The 23,023-nt window shown below is 45.8% G+C and overlaps 1 protein-coding gene across 23 annotated transcripts in view; it reads left to right on the top strand.

Annotated features, from left to right (window-relative positions):
- LOC135320848 (uncharacterized) overlaps positions 1–23,023 on the top strand; it is a 59,595-nt gene that overhangs the window by 20,198 nt on the left and 16,374 nt on the right. For 22 of the 23 annotated variants that reach the window (XM_064483952.1, XM_064483942.1, XM_064483941.1 and 19 more), the window contains 3 exons: positions 1,180–1,339; positions 4,392–4,622; positions 4,984–5,117. The gene's annotated coding sequence lies outside the window, so the exon portion shown is untranslated. Of the gene's footprint in view, positions 1–1,179; positions 1,340–1,727; positions 2,005–4,391; positions 4,623–4,983; positions 5,118–23,023 lie in introns of all 23 variants that reach the window. The other variant, XM_064483937.1, reaches the window with a different exon arrangement.

Raw genomic sequence — 23,023 nt, 5'->3', positions numbered from 1 at the left:
GAAAAACAAAAAGTCATTCATATGTGCCTTGAACCATAAAATGCCCATGAGAGGAAATGTTACACAAGGTGAGTGTCACAGCCACATTCATAATGCCTGAATGGGATGGGACAAGGGGATCCTGAGATGAGACAATAGGGCGAGTAGCCTGGATTGTCCAGGTGGGCTGAATGTAATCACAGGGGTCCTTGAAATGGAGGACATTTCCCAGCTGAGTTTAAAATCAGAGGGAGGTGTAGCCATAGAGCAATGTTCAGAAAGGCTGCTGACCATGAAAATGGAGGAAGTCGTGGGGCACAAGCTAAGGAAGGTGGGTGACCTCTGGAAACTGGAAAAAAACAACAACAACAAGGAAACATTCTCTTCTAGACCCTCTAGAAGGAAGGAACCCTGCTGCTACCTTGAATTTAGCCCAATGAGAACTGTGTTGGATCTCTGACCTCCACAGCCATAAGCTGATAAATCTGTGCTGGTTTAAGCTCTTAAGCTTATGGAAATTTCTTACATTGGTAAGAGGAAAATAACATAGTGAGCCGTAGTGTAACGGATTAAAGGTATAGGATGGGGTGTGGAGAGGATTCTGACATTTACAACTAAAAAACAACCAGGTGAAGTGGAAGGTGTTTTAAGGAAGACCTACCTGGCAGGGCTATTAAGCAGACTGGAGCGAGGGGAGCATTGGAGTTAGAGGAATCAATTAAATCTCTACCAGAAAAATAAGGAATAAAATGTAACAGGGCTTCAGTGATAGTGGATGTAGGAATGGAAATGGGCAGAGAGACATAAATATTACTTTGAAATTAGCTACAGGTTTGATGACTGCATGTTGGGGAGACTTAGCCGATGTGTGGACTGAATGTTTGCATCCCCTCAAAATCCATATGTCGAAACCCCATCTCCCAGGGTGATGGTATTGGGAGGTGGGGCCTTTGGGACGTGATTAGTAGGATAAATTGAGGTCATGAGAGTAGAGCCCTCATGAATGGGATTAGTGTTCTTATACAAGCCCCCAGAGTGCTTGCTTCTCTCTGCTCTCTGGGATATGAATATATTGGGAAGACAGCCATCTTCGAGCTGGCAATCCTCTCAAGGATACATTGTCCTTGAAAGTCTCAGCCTCCAAACCATAAGGAATATGCTGGTTGTTTAAGCCACCCGACCCACGGTAATTTGTTACAGCACCCCAGACTGACGAAGACAGTGGAGAATGCCTCTGAGTTTGGCACTGATTGCCTGGAGAATGCTGAAACCCAGGGAAGTGGGCAGCACAGACGTTTACTCATTTAATCCTGCCAACACAGTAGGAGATAGAGTCTACATATTCCTCGCTACTTAAAAGGTAAGGAAAAAGAGGCACAAATAATAACAACGACAACAAAAACAACAATAATTTGTCCAAGATTCACACAGAACCCCCTGGAGGCAGAGTGAGAATTTATACCCAGGCAGGCTGGCCCCAGAGCCCCTGCTCATAACTAATAAGTCAGATCACCTTGCTTATGTGGATCAGTTTTTTTCAACTGTGATATGAGGGTACTGTGTCCAGTAACTTATAATTTCAAAATACTTCACTGTAACGGAATCATTAGTCACAGGCCTTACAAACCACAGAAACCTACACATACAAAAATATCTCGTTAGGTCAAGATAACCAATAACGTTTTTAAATATTATACCTGCTGGGCCTTTGCAATAAAATGTCTTTTTATAATTCTGTCTGGCTACAGAATAACTTCATAATCCTGCATGTTGCTGGTGGCTCCCATGTTGGACAGCACGGGCCTAGAGATTTTAAATTACTTGCCCAGACTCGCCCAGGAAGCTCGTGGTGGGATCCGAGCTATAGTCTGGGACTTTTCCTTCCTATCCAACAAGTCCCTCATGGAAGTTTAGAAGCTTCTCCTTTGGTGCCCAGCTGTCTATCCGTACTTATAACATCTTGTCAGGTGTTCCAGCCTGCTCCTGAACATCAGCCAGAACCCACTTCTGCTCTATTTTGTCCAGGTAATACCTTCTAGCAACTTCCATTGCCTTCTTGGCATCAGTTCTTACCTGGAAGGGTAGTGGCTAGAGGTGGAAATGTGTCCACATGACAGGTTTTTCATAAACATAGCAGGAGTGGTCAAGAGAATAAAACGTCAGGAAGATGAGTAGAAGCAGGTCATTTAATATACCAAATGGGTACTTTCAATGTGTGTGTTTCCGAGTCCAGGCTTGTTCTGCTCGTGCATTACAGGCCAATAAATCAGGAGACCAGGTTTTGGGGACAAGAAATAGCGACTTTAATTTGGAAAGCCAGCTGAGAAATGGTAGAATAATGTCCTGGGGAACCATCACCCCAAGTCAGATTTCAGGCTCTTCTTATATTAAAAATGGGAAGTGGGAATGCTTGGTTGTTGCAAACTTGGTGTATGAATTCTTTGTTGTTAGAATCCTTTGTTCTTGCAGCTCTTCACCTGGGTCACATCCGTGTAAACCTCCAACAAACAAATGTTGTTTTCTATTCTGTAACTTGTTATCTTTATGTGAATAGAAAAGTGTTAATATCCTTCAAAGTCAGAGCCTTGAGAATAGGGTCTCCTGTATATTTCAGGCTCTAGGCAACATTGTTTTACAAAAGGTGCAGAACCAACAAGACTAAGCCTAGGAAACAGGGCACAGGGTTAAAGTCAAAGGAACAGATCTAATATGGAGTCAGATTTTTTCTTTCCTATTTCAGTAGTGCCATGGAGAAGGCAGTTTGGGCAGCTTTTTGTAGGGTCCTGGAGGCTTTCTCTCTCAGCTTCTGTGTGCCTCTGTTGAAAACCGTTCATAGCTATCTGGCCTGCTGGAAAACCACTCCGCCTGTTTTGCCCTGAAGATGTGTTCTGTTTATAACTGATCTCTACTTCTTGGAAAACAACTCAATAAAAACTCAGTTGGTTTTCCACCAGCCATGGGCAGGGGTGAGGAATAGCACTTTATTATTTTATGAAAAAAAATAAAAGAAGTCTTAAAACAGCACTGGGCACATAGGAGAGAGTCAATAAATGCTTCCTGGCTGAAATCAAAAGTGATGGCTCAGTGATTCCATGGCTGCTTTATTTGCTGAGCTTGCTACTCCTTTGCTCCATTACACATTTTTTTTAACTGAAAAAGAAATACATGCATGTGGTTAAAAAATTTCAAACAGAGCACAAAAATACACAAGTGAAAGAAGTTTTCCCTCATCCTCTCTTCTTTCAGCCCTCCCTGGAGATGCCACTGTTTACAAACCTTTGTGTGTTTTCCAGATATGCTATGCACATTCCGACCTATGTATGTAAATTCCTTTAAAATATTACTTATTTTTAACTTAAAGGGATTTAAATCCTCAAGTGTCTTCTGCCCTGGTAATAGAAAAGAACAAATCTGACTCCATATTAGATCTGTTCCTTTGACTAAACCCTGTGCTCTGTCTCCTAGGCTTCATCTTGCTTGTAAAACAATGTTGCCTAGAGCCTAAAATATACAGGAGAGCCTATTTTGAATGCTCTGACCTTTAAGGATATTTAACACTTTTCCATTCATATAAAGATAACAAGTTACCTAATAGAAAATAACGTTTGTTTTGTTGGAGGTTTACAGGGATCTGACCCAGGTAGATAGCTGCAAGAACAAAGGATTCTAACAACAAAGAATTACTACATCAAGAAGATTGCAAAAACCAAGCTCGTAGGAAAGGAGCCTGAATTCTGACTTGGGGAGATGGTTTTCCAGGACATTAGTTTGCATCTAGGTCTACAGAAAGTTGCTATTTCATGCCCCAACACCTGGTCTCCCAACTTACTGGCCTGTCCTGCATTAAGGAGAATGAATTTGGACTCAGTAACACTCCTATCTTCCTAGCAAGATGGGCACTGGAATTGAGGGCAGCTATCCCACACCCAGGGACATACTGTGTGCCCTTGATGGTTCCCCGAGTGTGGGGAGTGGTTTACCCAGGAAGGATGGGGACTATGCACCAAAACTCAGGCAGTATGCTCCTTTTGGGATCTGACCTTGTACCTCCCGCTCCCCGCCAGCACAACACCTGGGACAGTGGAGGTAAGGCAGATATATTGCCTGCCTGTGTCCCAGCGTGTAAAAGGGGAATATGTACTCTTTCCAAGGTAGTTCTGAGCGACAACACCTGCGGGTGCTTGGTTCCCAGAGCAAAAGGAAACCCAGCTCCGCTTGGGGGCAACGGGTGTGATCCCCGTAGGGGTCCTGCAGAGGCCTTGGGTGGAGGGCTGTGCCAGGGAGTTAAAATACGAGCTGCGGGCCTTGAAGGGTTAGAGAAGTGTGCAGAGGCAGGACTGCTGCCTCCTTCAGGATGCCCCCAGAGTTAAAACTATTTCTCTCCATCTCTGCTACTCTCCTCCACACTCCAGATCCCTGCCTTCTCTCTGCTCCTCCTGTCCATGTCTCTCCCTCCACTTTTCCCCTTCTCCCCTCCTCCTCCCATCTTCTCCGTCCCTCCCTTCCCCAACTTCTCTTGCAGAACACAGAGAGGATCGCTGGCCCTCCTGCGCATGCGCAGTGTGTGCCAGCTGGACCGAGGGTTGGAAGCTGCAACTCCGAGCCGGGGATCGGCCCCAAAGGCTTCTCAGCTCTTTCGCCCGGTAGGACTTTGGCTCCTTCCCTGGCGCCCCGGCCACAGCTGTCCAGGGCCAAGTGTGCACTTGCCGCCTCTCGCCCCAGCCGGGCTCCCCTCAGTCCGCGGCTGGCGTCCCCTTCCCCTCTCCCGCCCGCGAGTCCTCTCCTCCCGGGCTGCCTCTCCTCGGCCGCCGGCCCGTCCCCGCCCCTGGGCTGGCTGTGTCCCGGGCGGGCGGGTTCTGCGGACCCGGACGGGGGCGGGCGGCTGGGGCTGGGGCTGGGGCTGGCCTCCGAGCGGGGCTACAGCCCGCGTCCCCCCCCCCCGCTTTCCCTGACCCGCGACCCCGGGGCTGCCCTCCTCTCCCTTTCCCGCTACCTGGGGACCAGCTCAGTGGTGTGGGCGCTGCTCCCCGGGCTGAGAGCCTCCGGCTGTGAACCCCAGCTTCTCCTGTTGGAGTCGGGAAAAGGGAGCGTCAGTGCTGAGCGAGCTTCCGTCTCCTCCCTCAGTGTTTCTGCCCCAGGTAAGTACCTTGAACACTTTCACGTGTTTTGATGGCGGTGCTTGATGATGTCACTGTTTTCATAGTGAGAGGGATTACAGTGTTGAAAGCAAGGCTTGGTTCAGTTAAAAATGAGCTGAAGGCATGAGGCTGTGACATCCTCCATCCTTCCCTCTCCCAGGGTGAAACGTGTGGCCGTCTTTCTTAAAAAGATAGTTACAGTCCCTAACTAGCCCAGCCCAGCTAGGGTGTGTTAACAGGAACAGCACCACCAGAGGAGTTGGAGACTCAGGGACTTTGCAGTCCTAAAGAGCTCCTGGCAAAATTTGGTTTGTTTTGGTTTTTTTGTTCTTCTTAAATTGTGGGGCAGACTAGTAGTATAGAGGGTAAAATAATTGTCAAGAAATATTTTTTCATTTAACATCTTTATTGTGATATTGTTCACACACCATGAAGTCCACCCACTTAAATGCTACAATTCAGCAGCTTTAGCATATTCACAGTGGTGCAACCATTAATATTCCAGAACGTTTTCATCACTTCAGAAAGACCAGTGGAAATGAATGACCTATCCACCCCTTCCCAGTGCTGGTTCTAAAGAAGTTTCTTGGTTGTTCCTGACCATAAATTATCTTGTTACCCATAAAAACTCTGGTAGGAAATCTAAACAGAATTGTATTGAATCTGTCTATCAAAGCAAGAAGAATTAATGTCTTTATGGCATAAATTTCTTCTACCCATGAATATATCTCGGACCCTATATTTTCATATTTCCAGAGCCTGGCCCATGGGAAGTCCTCTTTAATTGTTGGGTTTGTGAATGATGAGATTCTATACATCGTTAGTTGCAACTGAAGCCTTTCACAGAAGAGAAAATAAACTCACTGAAGCCAAGTGACTCTCTGATGGTCAGAAAGAGTGACAGCCAGTGCTGGAGTGACCCAGTGGACTTGGTGTTTGTAACCAGATTTCTCTAGCACCTACAGCTAAGGGGATCAGAGTATTCTTTTATTTTTTCTAAATGGCGTTGCTTTTATTTTTACTTATTTTTTAAAATTACTTTTTATTGAAGTGTAGTCAATTTAGAATGTTAGTTTCAGATGTACAGCAGAGATTCAGTTATAAACATATGCATATGTTTCTACATATGTTTTAGATTGTTTTTAGTACAACTCATTACAAGAAATTGAATATAGTTCCCTGTGCTATATAGTAGGTCCTTGTCATTTATTTTATATTTATTAATGTGTATCTGTTAATCCCCCTTTTCCTGCCTGCTAACCACAGTTTGCTTTCTATGTCCATGAGTCTATTTCTAGCAGCACCGTATTTGCTAGTAATATATGCTGGTTGGCTGCTTTCAGTTTCAGTAATTCCACCTTATCTGTGGGCATTTTCCTTCTGGTGGGCCTGTGTGTGGTTTGCAAACGTGATATAAGAGTTGTGTATTTGGGAGAACTCCAGGCCTCATGTAGTGCCTGGTACAGAGTGCCCACTGAGCTGATGCTTGAACTGGGAAAAAAAACATAGTAAACGTTGGAATTTCCACTATGGTTGAGACTTCCATGTTTCCATAACCTGTTTAGCCCACCTTAATGTTGGCTGCACCCATACTGGGTAATTTGGTGGAACTTCATGGTATGGTGGTGTAGAGACGGGGCCTCGTATGCTTCTTCTCTTTCCGTTTTCTAAGACTCATTCTCCTGGGCCTTCCAGATCCTCCCCCAGAAGTGCCCAAGGCTGGCTTGGTGCTGCGCTGAGGCAATATTTGTTAATAAGACCCTTTCCTCATCTCTTCTGAGCCTCCGTTTCCTTCTCTGCACAATGAAGACTTAGACTAGAAAAGTGCTTTTCAGTTTCTTTTAAGCCATGTTTCCTTTGAGAAACCGAATATACAAATCTCTCCTCCCATTCAACATACAGATTTTGACACATCCTCCAAGGAATGACATAGCTCTTTGTGGAAAATTGAAGTGATTGTGATTCCAGGTGGCACAGAAAAGACTCTTCAGACATTTATTGCAGGGAGAGGGCAGGAAAGGGGCAGTATATCCCACTTTCTAGTGTGAGCACTGGAACAGGGGCTTGGGTTTAAATACAGTGTCTGACGTGGGCTCAGTCTAATCTTTTTTTTTTTTTTGCCTCTCTCTAATCTTGCACAATGTGATAAACCTCTCTCCCTCAGTTTCTTAATGCGTCAAGTTGGGGTGATAATAGTTTAAGTCTTTTGTGAAACATTATACACATAAGACATTTGTTTCTCGGTAGAAACAAAACCTGCGAGAGAATCAGGGATTTTAAAAAAAAAAAAAATCTTGTCCACAGCACTCTGTCTGTGTCTATTTTGAAGTTCCTTGAGGGTGAGTGTTGGGTCTAAAGTCCATCGTGGGACAGGTGGCCCATGGGTCTGTGTGCCGCAGATTGCCCCCTCCTCCCCAGTCCTCTTCCTCTCAGTACAGGATGAAGTTCCCTAGTAGATTTACACAGAGATCTTGTGGAAATGGCTTTTCATTTTATTGTTTCATGAAGAAGGGCTGCCATCATGATCTCTGTAGTCTGCTTTTGGTGACCTGAAGGCTATGCAATTACGTTTTTCTATTTAATAAATAGAAAAAAATTACAAGTACAAAATTAGACCTACGGTGGTGGCAGGGGCTCTTGAAAGTGGGGACCATTAGCTTTGTTAGTTTCAGGTGCAGGGGCCTCTGGCCATGAGGACACTTCATCGTGCTCTGAAGTTTGAGGGACCAGTGGGCTCAGTGGGAATGTTTACTGAGTGTATCTCATGGGCTGGGCATTGACCTATTTGTACTGTGTGTTCCTTATTTGAGACATTGAGCTCATTTAACCTCAATAGCCTCTTTAATAAATTAGACTTTTTATTTTGAGATATAATGTAGATTCCCATGTAGTTGTAAGAGATAATATGGAGAGGGCCTACGGACTTTTTGCCCAAGTTTCTTTAAAGGTTCCATCTTGCAAAGTTGGGATACAATTCAGTAATGACTCACTAACCCTTTGAGGTTTGTGTTATTGCCCTCATTTCTATTCATGATTAAACTGGGGTTAAGAGGAACACACAGGCCTGCCCAGGTCACACATGGTTAGTGTAGAGTCGGGTGAAACGTGGGCTTGGGATTTCCAGGCAGTACCATCATGATGCTCTGTGGCAGGGAGCAGCATTCACTTTGCTTGTCCATTCATTCAACAAGCATTTATTGAGTAAACTCTGTGGGTCAGATGCTATCATAGGTTTATCTGATTCTTCAGCAGTATGGAGAATCCGGTAATGTTTCCTTCTTTTTTTTTAATCTGAGAAAATTAGCTCTGAGATGTTATAAACCGCCCAAAGGAAATATAGCTCATAAATGAGGGATAGTAAATTTGTACAGTTCCTTCTTCTTATGCAGGTGGTACCCTAGGCATTTTACACTTGTAAACTTCCATAATCCAGATATATTCTTGTAAGGCAAGAATTTTTTTTTTAATTGAAGTATACTCATGTTTACAATGTTGTGTCAATTGCAAGGTGTTTTTTTTTTCCTTGAATTTGGAATTCAAAAAATATTTTTTGAAGGGGGTAAATAGGTTTATTTATTTGTTTCATTTTTTTTTTTAAATGAGGTACTGAGGATTCAACCCAGGACCTCATACATGCTAAGCATTTGCTCTACCACTGAACTGTACCCTCCTCCCCAAAGCAAGTTTTCTTATCATGTATTCTGCAGCTTAGGAGTTCAAATAAATTGGAGTTGAAATCCAGGACTTTTGATCCTACTGTGTTTCTTTGCATTATATCCTGCTGAGGGGTGTGGAAGCAGTTCCTTTATTCATTCCTTTATTCAGCAGTTTTGAGCACTGACCTTGCATCAGAGCCTGGCTAGGTGCTTGGAAACAGAAAACAAGAAATGACCCTTTTCTGCAGAGGGCGGAGGCCTAGACCAAAAGCTGCGTAATGTGATCTGAGCTGCGGTAGCCATGTGCAGACGCTGAGGACAAACTGTACCCCCGGCTTTGCTTGGGCTTCCCCTGCCTTCTGACTTGTACACACCAGGTCACCGCAACCCAGTGAGGCCCGCAGCCCGCAGCACAGTATGTACCTCGGTCTCCTCTTCCCTCTCGTCAGGGCCTGCAACATGAACATCCCTGACTACGTGCAGTGTGCTGAGGACCACCAGACTCTCCCCGTGGTGGTCCAACCCGTGGGGATCATCTCAGAGCAGAATTTGTTATGCATCTATAAGCGAATCTCCTTGGTGAGGCAGATCAGCCCGTGCGGCTCGCAGTGGGCACTCTGTATCCACTAAAGTCACCACTATGCGCCCGAGAATGGGTGGAGCGACTTCCAGACCCACCACAAGGTCGTGGGCCTTGTCACCATTACCGACTGCCTCTTGGCCAAGACCTTCGAGAAGCTCCACGTGCAGAGGAGCTGTATGGCACCACGCTCTATGACTCTCGGCTCTTTGTCTTTGTGCTGCATGGGGAGGTGGCCGAGCAGCCGCGCATGAACGTGGCCGTCAATTTACGAGGACTGCAGGGTGGTGGAGAAGAGGATCGAGGACTTCACTGAGTCTCTCTTCATCATGCTCAAGTCCAAGTGGCTGGACGGTGCATCCGACAAGTCTGGGGACAAGATCCTCCTGCTCTACATCCTGTTTGAGAATGAGGACTTCGTGGGACTGGACACAGAGAATAGGAAAGTCTACCTGGATGCCCGGCCACCCTGGCTATGTGAAGGGTTGCTTCCCTACATCCAGAAAGGGATCAGCAAGGAGGAGGGCTGTCTTGTAGCCAAGGCGTGAGGGAGGAGCAACCCGCCGGTTTTCAGACGTTTAAAAGTGAATCCGCCTTTGTTTCGGAGAGATTCTTTTAGGGTTATTATGGACACTTACTCCCGCTTTTCAGCCAATTACCCTGGTGTGACCCCTGGAGTTGCTGTCCAATAGATTAGCCAAAGCCACTGATGCTAGGAGAGCTGGGGAGGAGGCTGCTCTGAGCTGAGATGTGCTCTAGGTCAAATGCACATCAGACGCTGAGACTTGTCTAGTAAATAGAATGTAAACTATCTTGTTACTTTCTTTATTGATTACATGTCAAAATGATAGTATTTTACATACAGTAGAATAAGTAAGATATGTTCTTAAAATCAGTTTCTAGGGGTTTTTTTGGGGGGGTTACCTCTTTAAATGTGGCAACTGGGAAACTTTCTTTACATGGCTCACATTTCATTCCTGTTGGACAGCCTCTCCTGGGACAGTCTCATCCCTGTGCTCATAGATGTCATGCTGAATCCTGAGATGCAGAATGAGGCGCTGGTTGAGCTGGGGGTGGAGCCAGTGTCTCCTGCTTCCCAGGTCCAGCACCTGCACGGCTCAGGCCCTCTCTCCCTGCCTGACAACCACCATGCCAATTGAGGACAACGGAAACACTGCCAGGGGCTTCCAAATGAACTCCTTACGCAGGGAAAGGCATGTCACGGAGTATGGGGCACAGCAGGGAAAGATTCGTCCTCACTTTGTCCCTGTGATTAGGTCAACGGACCCACTTTGCCTTGGAAGTGCAGACGAGTTCTTCTGGGCTGCCTACCCCCCCACCTTCTGCTCTGTTTCCCTGTGTATCTATTGAGATATCCCTCGAGAAGAAGAGGGTGAGATGCCTTTGCCGAGAGGTGGTCCCCATTTGCTGGGGAGATTGTGGGAATCTGTGTCCCCCCGGCCTACGGCCTCGGGCCTTGACTCTGGAGAGGGCTTATGGCGGTCCCACAGGTGACGGTCGGAGGACCTGGCACGTGCTGCCGGGCCCGAAGTGGAGGAGGTGTTCTGCGATTCTCTGTGAGTCTAAAATCAGATTCTACTTTCTGGTTGTTGGTAAGTTGGAGGAGAAGATGCCAGAGAATTGATAAAACGATAGTCCAGACCAGTCCTGTGAGTGACAGGCACAGGGGACACGAGTCCCACCTGCTTGTGGTGCCTGGCGGGCTCTGGATGAATTTTCACTTCCTCCCCGGACATACCTCTATGGCTTAAGGAAGGGGCGAGGCATATCGTGGCCATGACCTGTACTTGTCCTCGCAGGGCCCTGTGATCTACATGGCTTTCTCCCCTTCTGCTTCTTGTAGATGAGCTGGCAGATGTAATGGTCTGGGCAAAGCCGAGGGCACAGATGCCAGCACCGTGCCACTCCCAGGCTGGCTCCATTCCCGTCACCTGTCACCTCCTGCTCAGTCCCCAGGCGTCAGTGAATGTAGGTGCATCGGTGCAACGTAAGCAGGGACCACATTATCCCCCTGGACAGAATGGTGGGTGAGCAGTGGAAACCTGGAGCCCTGCCCCAGCCCCCTGGCCAGTGCCTCCTCTTTTGTCACAGGAATCACTTGTGATATGTTTGCTCAGCAACTGCTTGGCTCTGATTCTGCAGACCCACCAGAGAATGCCAGCTTGTTTTTGCTTTTTGAAGTGTGTCCTTGGGATTTGGCGGAGTAGCTGGTTGTGTGCTTAGCCCATAGTGGTTGACACTGTCACCATTGTTTACCCAGAACCTCGTTTACCAGGCATGGCTCTCGGCATCAAAATACAGCAGCGCATTAAACCTCCCTCCTGGTGGGTCTGTCTGTTTTGGTACCGTAAGGGCTCAGCCAGCATCTGAACGTCAGTGAGATAACGCGGCCAGTGAGCTCGGGTCAAGTACGCTCTCCTCCAGTCACTTTTACTCCATTGTTGCTTTTACTATTCCTCAGTCGTTACTTTTTTTAAACAATGCTTTCGTGCAGGAACAGAGCCTAATTCTCTCCTGTTACTCTTGGTGGGAGTGAGTAAAATTGTCCAGCTTGAAATGCGACCACATTTTGTAGCTCAAAAGCTGTCTACACGCATCTAGGTGAAGTTTAGGTTTGGGGCGCTGACCACGTTGGGGTCCCCAGGCAGCGCCGCTCGCCTCAGGCCCCTGCCTTCCCTGGAACAATAGGTGAGGGTGGGTCTCACCGTCCCCTCGTCCCTGTCCTCACCAAACTCACCTAAATTCTTGTAATTGCTGTCAGTTATTTTTGTTCTCATGTGTTTCTAATTTTCGCTGTTCCTCTTTTCCTTTTTCTATTTCCCTTTCTATCTTGTACCGCCCTGTGAGCATGTTGTTGCGTCTGAAAAGTGGACTGTGCACACCCTGCATTGGAAATAGCCAGATTGTCCTCCGTGATGTCCCCATCGCTTTAAAAAGCAAAAACCTTAACAGTTGCCTTGATCCATATATTATCCTAGTCATCTTTTTATTTTCTAGTTTTTTGGAATGTTTGCTTTGTTAGCACATCACCCACTGGGGTTTGATACCTGTTAAAATCCTTGCTTTGAGGAACCAGTTTGGTCCTCCTTATGTTTGGTGACAAATGCGCACTTATTAAATTTGTTTGATTGTTTTGAAGAAGTGAGATGCGAATTGATTTAGGCGGCTGCTGAGGGATTTTTTTCATGGAGTATTTAAACTTGGAAAGTCAAAATCTGCAGCATCTTCCTTGATTCTGTCTTTCACACAAACGTGTTTGGCACGCGGTTCCGGGCTGTCGCTGTGTGACGTGCGTGACGGAGATTCCTGGCCGGTGGTCACTGGTGAGAAAGTGGCAGGCTCGGAGATGAGCAGCTGCAGGGGATGCTGTTGGAGGAAGCAGTCACCGGTTTTATGTTTTTTTTGTTTTTTGTTTTTGCATTCACCTTCCCCGTGCCATTTACTTTACTTTGCCTTCATAGAGAGGCAGGAGCGGGTCTAAACTCCATGCCACTCTTATTTTCCCTTTACGAGGCTGGTTTTTCTGAGTATCAGAACAACATGGCCTTCTCCTAAGTAGCTGGCTCACTTGGATCTGGTGGACACAGGGACCGCTAAAGGGGACCGTAGCTTCCTCTCTGCTCCAGCCAGTGGGCATTCAGAGTCGGGTCTGTGGTTTGCCTCAGCAGCCATGCAGGCCTCCCTGTACCAGCCTTTACTATTAACCCATGTTGGCAGTAAATAGCTGACTCCGTGTCTGTTGCAGCTGACGTCCACCACTGACGGCCGTGTCGTTAGTTTGCGGTAGTGAGTCTCCAACACCCCAGTCAGCCGTGAAGTGACCTTGCATTCTCACCCACACCCTGGTTCATCTCACCCGGGGAAAGGGTTTGGCCACCACCGTCATGCTGGCCATGAGACCTTGTTTCTCCTTTCATGCCCTGGTCCAATTGTGGACACTTCATCCTTCACTGACTTGGTCTCGCTTGAGACAGGCCAGACTTTCTGAAAGAGTCCATCACATTCTGGGGGGGAACAGAACAGAAGGAAGAGTAGCAAGTAGGTGTCTAGGCAATCTGGGTTGGCAAATGCAGGCTGGGATCTGTGAAGGCTGGGCTGTGCCTTGGACACAGGCCTTTCCCGTGGCTCCCGATAGCCCAGGGGTCGGAGTGAGAACAGCCTTGCCTGGGTTCCCCCATCCTCATCTGCTCACTGGCAGGTGTGTCTGCTAACTAGGAACTGCCCCAAACCTCGGGCCCTTCAAAGTTCAGACCACAGGAGAACCTTGAGTCCCTTCTCCTGGGCCTCCTTTGTGAGAATCCAGTGCCTTCTGAGATGACCAGCGGCAGGAGATGCCTCCCCCTCCAGGGAGCTCTCTTCGGAGGACTGTGACGCACTGTACCTTGCTATGAGCTTGTGGGGTTCCATCCGTGGTCCTTGCAGAACCAGACTTGAGACTGGCTTAACGATAGAAATGATTCCAGGAGTGATTCCAGGGCAGGGCCGGGGGGAGGAACAGGGGAAATTGAATGTGACCTCAAACACCTAGGTGGGTTCTGGGTCTGTTACTAAAATCGGGAGCCTGGGAGGTACCTGCCAGGAATCGAACTCTAGAGTAAATGGTGGACATGAGGCATTTTTAAGATTCCATTTTTCATCCAAGTTAGGACTTCAAAGAGGCACTCGGGTCTATGGCCCTGGGGCTCATGTGAAGGAGCCGGACCACAGATACACGTTGGGAGTCATCATTCTTAGCTGGTGTTCACAGCCGTGCAGGTGGATGAGCTCATCTCGAGAGGTGCAGACTGAGGCTGAGGCGGGGCAGGGCTGTGCCTGGGTTGGAGGAAATCCCAGACCATGCAGCTTTGGTGTGTCAGTCAGTGGCGTTTGGGATTTTCAGAGCAATGGCATTTATCCTTAAGGGTCCTGGGGGTGGGCAGGGCCACCCAGGAAGAAATCTGAAGGGAGGGTTGTGGCCACGCGTGCGCGTCTTGGGATGATGCAGAGGCTGCATGGTCCGGGAGAGGAACCTCCTCGGAAGCTGGAGTCGGAGTGGGGAGTGGGGAGAAGGTAGTCACACTCACCTGTGAGGGAGGGACAGAGGCCTAGGGAGTCTCCACCTTAGCGGACTCTCTTTCCCACGAACAAAAGGCCAGCAGACAGAAGATTTGAGGTGAGAAGGGACGGGCGCTGGGAGAGGAGCCAAAGTGGAGAATGGTGGTTGGACAGTTCTGGAATAGTCTCCCTGCAAAATAGAGTTAAAAAACCCAGACTCTTAAGAATATTGATAGTGACGTTGGAGGAGATAGTTCTTTTTCTGGCCTCCTAAATGTAAGGCATGTATCCGGGGATACACAGAAGAATTGGGCAGTCTGGTCCGGGGGCTTGACCCTTACCAGGGGGAACAATGCAAGTTTAAAGGGGGAGAAGGGCAGCGGAGGGAAACTAGCCAGGCCTCGTGTCAGGTACCAGTCGGCCGCACTACTTGCGTGTTGCATTCACATCCATGTCTCCCAGGTGGGCGGTGGCAGCCCCCTTTTGCAGATTGGGAAGCCTTCTCAGAGGGGTTAAGGGATTGGTCCGTTTAGCGGCTAGTCAATGCTGTAGCAGGATTCAAGCAGGGCCTTGTCAGACTTCAAGGGCATGTTCTCTCTACTAATTCCGGTACCTCCCTGTTGTACCTGGATTGGTGAATTGGGTCAGTTTTGGAGCCTTTCACAAAAAGTACGATTTAAGTGCCTCAGGACTGTTTCACAAAGCTCAGTGTTCTTTGATGGTTCAGAAGCACCGCAGTGCTTTTCGCCCCACAGAGGTAAGGTCTTACTCCTTTGACGCTGACGTGGTTGCAAATGACGTACAGGTGCAAAACCAGACTTAGCAGCTTCTGAAGGGAAACTCTCCAGTTCTCCCTTGATAGGCTTTCTTCCACGGGATGTAACCTGCTGCAGCGTAGATCTGAGCTTTCCGTATGGAGTGAGGGTTTGATATCCAAAGTTAGCAAAGAAGGGTCAGATGGAGAAAATCGACGTTAACAATTTATTTTGGGGTTTCATTAGACAAGATGCACTATCGCTTAATGGCCCATATAACGTATGTAATTGAATACAGAATATTGCATTCCTTAATTTCTAATGAGAGCTGTCTTGCAAAGTAAGGTTGTCTGCTTTGGAACTTCAGCTTAGCCACTAGGGCGCCTGTCAGTGTGTTGGTGTGATTGTATTTACACAGTGCATGTAATCTGAGCTTCCTCAGCCCCAAACACTCCAGTGCAGAATCATAGGCTGTAGCCATCACTTAATTATACAAATACTTCTACAACTATATGATACAAAAAAAAAAAAAAAAACAGAGAGAGAGAGAGAGAGAGAGAGAGAGAGAGAGAGATTGCCTTTATCAAAGTTCCTTTGATTTTAACTGCAAACTGTTGTTGAGCAGCTCTGGTTTCCTTTGGATATGAATATGTACATTTCTTTGCATGTAACTTGGATTTTAGACTAGAACACCAACCTCTTGCTTTCCATGAGCCACAAAACTCATAGCCAAATGACATACGTATGAAATATTTTATTCTTTTCTTCTGAGACAGAATCCTTGAATCTGGGACTTGGGCTGTGATTTTGCTTTTTGCTCTTCCCACCCCTCTTGTCGTCTCACTCCTTTTTCCCACGTGGCCTCCAAGATGTCATGGTCTCCGAGGAGCAGGTGGACAAACACCAGTTGGTCGCCAAGCAGTCCTGCTGTAGAGGGAGCCCAGCCAAGAGCTAAAGGACATCATCAGAGAGGGCTTCCTTGAAGAAATGGGCTCTACATTCAGTTATGAGGACAGAGTAAGAGTCAGCCAAGAGAAGGAATCAAGAGGGTGACTCAGGTGGCAGGAGCAGCCCGGGTAGAGGCCTGGAGGCTTGTGGGGTGGGGACTCGGTGAGAGTGCACTGTGTGGTCCAGGGTGGAGGGTGCCCCTGCTTGGGAGGACCCTGGAGTGGGCCTAGGGATGGAGGGATTTGGAGGAGCTTGCTTTTTTACTAGAACTGACACAGAAGAGGCAGTGAAGTGTGTCAGCAGAAAGTGACCCTCAGGAGAGGTACTCCTGGTTTTGTTTCTGATGTTCTACAGAAAGAAGGGGTCGGGGTGGGCGAGAGCAACTCTGCCCGTCCCTTTGAGACCCACCCCTTCATTCATTTATTCATAACACATGCAATTCTGAGTGTCCAGGGGAGAGAGGGTGGACTCACAGTAGTAAGAAAAATGTATTGCTTCTTGAGAGCTTAGCAGTGTCAGAAGTTGTCTTAGCATAGAATGTTCTAGGAACACAGCAGGGGCACCTAACCCAAAGGGCAGAGGTTCGAGGGAAGGAAGGCTTCCTTGACAAACCGTCAAAATGAGCCTGGAGGCAAGTGGGAAGTAGCAGCAGGTCAGGGGGCACCTGAGGTCATTGTGGACCTGGGTACTGTGGTGAAGGTGGGCGAGCAGGGTCGGGGGTGGGGCTAGAACTCTACCAGGGAGCCTCTGAAGGGTTTGAAGTGGGGGTGATGTAATCAAATTTGTGCTTTGGGAAGGCTGTCCTGGCTGTGTGTGTGTGTGTGTGTGTGTGTGTGTGTGTGTGTGTGAAGCGGGGAAGAGGGGGAGAGTGCCAGCAACTGGGAGGGTCATTAGAAGACCATTGACAGGCTGGGGGGCCACCAGTGGGAGAGGGGCGTCGGGGCTGCTTGGGGACGGCAGGGGCAGTGTGGATGCCGGATTTCCTCATGGGGAGGGCTTATTAACTGTGACCCCCTAGCGGCACCTTGTGGCTGGAAGAAAACGGATGCAGCCAGGTGGACTTTTCTCTTCTTCCCTGCCTTGTGTGATGATCTTAGCTCAGCCAACATTTGGAACAGAAGAGCTAAGTTTCAGGGTATTCCAGGACTTTGATGAGCTCGTTCGAGTGAGATCTGATAGGATTTAGGCTTGTGTTGAGATCTGCATGTTCACTTAGCTAGAAACGTCCCGTCTTTTGGATTTCCATAGGGGTATTTATTCTTGATAAAGATTGCTTTCTTGGTGAGAGGAAATTTAATACAGCTGCTGTCTTTCTCAAAAAAAAATCTTATCTTTTAAGAAATTTAATATTCAAAAGAATAGCAAAATTTAAAAATGATAAAGTAAGGCTTTGGTGTAGTTTCTTTGGATTCTGAGTTAATGTAGAGTTAGAGCCTTTGCATTACTTAAATAGCACATCCTTGTCAGTATTTAAAGAGCTGTTAGTGAGCGCCCCAGGCCCCACTTCTCAAAGCATCATTAAATCTTGCTCTGAAATACTGAAGTCATAAAGTTCTTGTTGGCAGAAGCCAAACAGTTGGTTTATAATTTGCAGCATAGCACCCTTTATAAAATAATAATAGGTTCAAAATTAAGAAAGTGGAAGATAACTGATTTTTTTAAAGCTGAAATATAAACTCTCTTGTGTTAATGTTGCAACTGGAAATTTCGAAAAAAAAATCCTACTGTAATATCATCTACGTGGAATACATATATGTCTATCACGTTTGCAACGTAACTGCGCAGTGGTTTTTGAAGACAGGACCATTCCAGCTGAGATACTGGCAGTGATGCTTGCTGGTTTTCAATGGAAAACCCTAAATTTGCCTACTTAGCTTTATTCTTTTCTTTTCTGTTCTCTCTCTCTGTATCTTTTTTTTTTTTTTTTTTTTGTAGTGAGAGGGCTCAGTAGTGCTTTGCCAGCATGATTTTGGGGCAATTTGGGGGCAGATATCGTGCACAAGCAGTGAGATATTTCCATGCATTTTACTTTCCGGACATCACCATGGAACATGTGGGGGTTTGTGCCTGCAGGCCGGGATGCTGCAGGACTCCCTGGTCCATCACCTTTATGTCTTGGAGCTGCTCCAGTCAGTGAATGACTTTCTGTGGCTTGGAGGTAAGGTGATCTGATGCAGATGATCAGATGTGTAAAAAGTACTGTTACTTGAAATAGAAAACCTATCAAAAATGGCTCTAAAATTCAGGATGAAGGAGGAGAAATGGCTGAGCTGCTTGCATGGGGAATATTCTCAGGTGACTCCCTCATTGTGTCTCCTGTCAATCCCCCCACCCAGCCCTGCACGGCAGTCATGCTGAAGCAAGCATGCACTTTCTCAGAAACACGCTGAATTTCCTTGTGCCTCTGTTTGTTGGCTTTTTTTTTTTTCAAAGCACATCTTGCCCTTTGTTTAATGCCATCCCTGCCTAGTCACCTCTTACACTCATTCTTCTGGACCTCGTCCGTACAAAGCTGCTGAATGGATGAACAGAATGTAGTATCTCCATGTAGTGGAACATTATTCAGACGTAAGAGTGAATAAAAAAGAAAAAATAAATAAAGGGGAATATGAAAAAGCCACCTGCTCTGGGAAGTCCACCCTGACTGCTCAACCCGCCCTTTTCCCTTTGAAACCCAATCACTTATGCTCCTCTCTACTCTTTTTGATAGTACTTACCACCTTCTAATAAACTTTAACACTTTCAAAAAAAAAAAAAGAGAGAGATGCTGATACCACTTCAACATGGACGAGCCTTCATAACAGCACGTTAAGTGAAAGGAAGCAGACACAAACGGCCACATATTGTTGACTTCAGTGATCTGAAATGCTCAGAATAGGCACATGCAGAGGCAGGGAGCAGGTGATGGTTGCAAGGGGATGGGTGGAGGGGGGTTGGGGAGTGACTGCTAGTGACAGGGGTGTTCTTCTGGGGTGATGAAGTGTTCTGGAAATAGATGGTGGTGAGGGCTGCACAACCGTGAGTGTGCAGAAAACTGCTGAGCGCTGTCTCTGGGAGTGCCTGTGGTTGGGGGCGGATTTCTTTTGTTCTCATCCGTGAAGAGTCATCTTGTGCTGAGGCCATTCTACTCCTGTGAGTGGTGAGGCTCAGAGACTTTGCAGAGTCATGTGTTATTTTCCCCCTTGCTGAGTGTAAGCAAAAAATTTTTAAGCCTGAGGAAGTGCTCTATCTGCAGAAATGTCTTTGAGTTTTGCATGGTGTAAAAATCTTGAGAGATTTTTAATCGTTGAGGAGAGCCTGTGGGGGGAAACAGCCCGTGAAGCCTGGGTGACACTGGGAAGAGCCGCGCTTCCATCCCTGACAGGGGTGGGGATTTCACCCCCGTTCAGGCAGTGAAGGGCCCAGACCCGTGAGCGGAGTTGACAATCGTGAATATTTACGTGTATCCGCTGCTTCATCTTGGATATTAATTTCAAGCTGAGTCAGTTTGTGGCGGCAGCCTCATCCTACATCAGGAATCTATACTATCTGCTCTTTGAGGTGAAGACCTGACAGACTTGATTATTTAACAGTCTCCCTTGAATTGATATCTCAGATTCCTTTGTCAATAGTAAAACAGCAGAAATATAGACGTCCTTTTATGCCGATGTGACCTGGAGCAGGTTTAGTCTCTGTGCCTCAGTGGCCTTATCTGCGGGTGGGGAAGATGATAACAGTGCTTCCCTCAGAGGGGCTGGTGAGGGGAGAGGGAGGAGCACAAAGGGAGGACTTACACGAGATACTCATGAATGACAAAATTTAGTGCTCTCAGCCTGGTGAGGCCTCAGGGCCGAGATGGCCGATCAGAGCAGTCCTAGCCGGAGCTCGATCCGTGTTGGCAGCTGTTATGATCAGTATCACCACTGTGGGTTATCAGGCAGTTTTAAGACTTGGTAATAGGAATTCATGAGTAATGTTAAAAGATTAGACAACTCAGATCCGGTTTACATAGTTCTCAAGATTTCCTATGAGAAATGGATTTTTTTCCCCCATCTTTAATCTGAGTTGAGTCTCTAAACAACTTCTGTATTCCTCCAAATTTTATTTAATTCTCCTTTTCTTGAAAAAAAAGTCTTTAAATGGAGTTACTGGTGTCTGAACTGAGGGTCTCATGCATGCTGAGCACATACTCTCTCAAGTGAGGTATAATCTCCCCCGTGATTTTTTTAAACTTTTCTTTCTTAGTATTCAGAGATTAGAGGCCTCTAATTCTTTTTCTGGAGACATGTCCATGAACCTGTAAATCTATAATTAGTGGACAAAATTTGGTTTATTAAAAAATTCTATAAAACATTCTGCAATCCTTTCAAAAGTAAATGCTCATTGACATAAAATGTTTCTCCTTTATGGTGATTTCTAATTTTTTGTCTGCCTTAACTTATTAAAAGTAATCCTCATCATCATAATGACCAAGCTTGCTCTGAGTGGACACCTCCCTAAGGCTAAAATGCTTTCCTCATATTTTACCTCATAGCAGGTGTTTAAGGGTAGGCATCAGTGTCTCCTTTTTTGCAGCTGAGGGATTGAGAAATGGGGCAGCTTGTCCAAAATCTCACACAGCTGGCGCTGGCAGACTCAGGGCTGGAACCCAGGCTGCACAGGATGCTTTCTCAATGTCTCCTCTGATCAGCCCCGTGTTGAGTGGTTTCCCGAACTCCTGTGAGTCCATAAGTGAACAATTTTAGCGGTCTCAGTTTGATGAAGCCTTCAAAGGAGAGACACCAGTGAGAATGTGAGACAGAGTGGCATAAATTGAAATTGTACATTTTCACAAATGTTGCATTCTCAGGCAATGGCTTAAAAAGTTTATATTTTTTTATTTTAGTGCTCTGTAAACACTAAAAACAAAATATTAAAAATGATTATAGTGCAAAATAGGAGTGGGCTTTGAAAGTCCAACCATTGCTAATGATGTTGCTTGTTTTTCTCTAGTGGTGCTTATTGACAGAAAAATTTACAAAGACTGAATTGGTTCTATGTAGTCTTAGTATGGAGGAAAGTTTTGTCAGTGAATATTGTAAGTAAAATCTTTACTCTTTTCTTTCCTGATGATGAATATGTAAGTTGTTTTCATGGCTTAAGTACATTTCCTCATTTGTGAAATTTGAGTGATGCCGTTTACCTTGTTTGACTGTGAGATGTAGACGCCTTGTATACGAAGCACCCAAGAGCTGCTTAGTAAAAATATGCTGTCACAAGGACAGATAGTTTAGAAGGATCAACTCTGAATACTAAAGAGGGTGGCTTGTTTCTGATGCATATTCAATATGCATATATATGAATATATGAATATGGCTTAAAGTAACAAGGATTCAGGGTTTTGTGTGTGTGCGCAGTATGAAGGTTTAATGAAATCTGTATCATTCTAGTGAGACAGGGACTAGTTAAATCACCTTAAGCAGACGGCCTTGAAGATTATTTACACAGAATGTGTGTTGTTACAACTCAGAATTCATGTTGCCGTGTAACCATCCACTCAGACATTTAAATTCGTAGAAATCTGACCAGAACTATTAAGTTTAGAAAAATCCACATTGATTATTTTAAGGGAATAAGCTTCTTTCTTTTGTGATTAAAGAAATTTTGATTTATTTTTCTGCATGCTTAATAGGTTTTAAAATATCAAAACATTGATTTGACATGTCACTTTTTTTAATAGAATAAAGCTCATGCTGTTTTAATGTGCAAATAAAAGTTTTTGTATTTCAATACACTTGTATGATTTCCTGGCTCTTTGAGAAGTATTTTGCAAGATACTTAGATTACCTACTGTTGGAAAAATACAGACGTGACTTTTATGAATAGAGGTCTAGTACAGATCTGTTGGTTTTTGCTACAGTGCATGACATGAGGCCTAGGAGAGAGAGCTTTGCTGCTGATTGCCGGAAGGACAGATCCCAGATCTCAGTCTCCCCTCCTGTAAAATGAAGTGGCTGGACTGGATTCTTTCCTCTTCTAAGATGTGTTTCCATGAGCCTGTGTCTTTTGTTTATATTCAAGAGTATTAGCAATGTCAGATTAAATACTGAATACCCCTCCCTTCCCCGAAGCAAACTGCAGTATGTGCTACATAAGCTTTTAGTTATCTGATTCTTGTTTCTGATTCAACAAGCAATTTTTGTGTTGCATCTTTCCCGGCAACCTGGAAGGTCTTTTTAGCCATAGGAGGCGCTGTTGCACCTTCATACATTCTTAATTTTCCTGTTTGTAAAAGAAGGCTTAACAAATATTTTTTTGCTTTGATTCCTTTGCTTAGTGCTTCAGAATAGCACAATGTCCATTATGTCTGTCTACCTGGAAAAATTATTCTGCTTATATCTTTGTTTTATTCTGTCATCTCGCTGTGAACATTTCAGACTTGCTGTGCAACAATGGCAAAATCGGTCTTTTATTCCAGTGTTAGCAACCAGTGAGCCGGGATTTTATAAAGCAGCTAGAAGCGGCCTCTTGAGCACCTTAAAGCTGAAAAGTGTACTGAGTTCCCTGAGTATTGACCCAGCCGCTGTGTGTCATTTGGTGGGAGGTGATTTTGTACATAGAAGAAGGGGTGTACTGATTTGACTTGGGTTTGCGTGCACACGCTGTCACTGAGCCACGTGAGCCTGAGTCAGTTTGTTCTGAGTTTCTCCCTCGTCTGTGAGATGGGGATGCTCGTATATGCTTTGCAGAATTGTGAGAATTAGAAATTATGTAAATTGTTTAGCACAGTGGGAATGTCAAAGGGCTCATAAAGTTTAGCTCCTGTTTTGTATGAAGCCATCATTTTACAGTCTTTGGCAATTACTAAGAAACAGGAAAATAAGAAAAGCTGGTTTTATGATGAAAGATATTTGAGGAGGTTCCATAGTTCCTATACCCATAATTTAGCATCAG

The sequence above is a fragment of the Camelus dromedarius genome, unplaced genomic scaffold (genome assembly GCF_036321535.1).
Source record: "Camelus dromedarius isolate mCamDro1 unplaced genomic scaffold, mCamDro1.pat HAP1_SCAFFOLD_185, whole genome shotgun sequence".
NCBI classification, from domain to species: Eukaryota; Metazoa; Chordata; class Mammalia; order Artiodactyla; family Camelidae; genus Camelus; species Camelus dromedarius.
The sequence above is the reverse complement of the archived record's forward strand: the minus strand, read 5'-3'. Positions and strand labels throughout refer to the sequence as shown.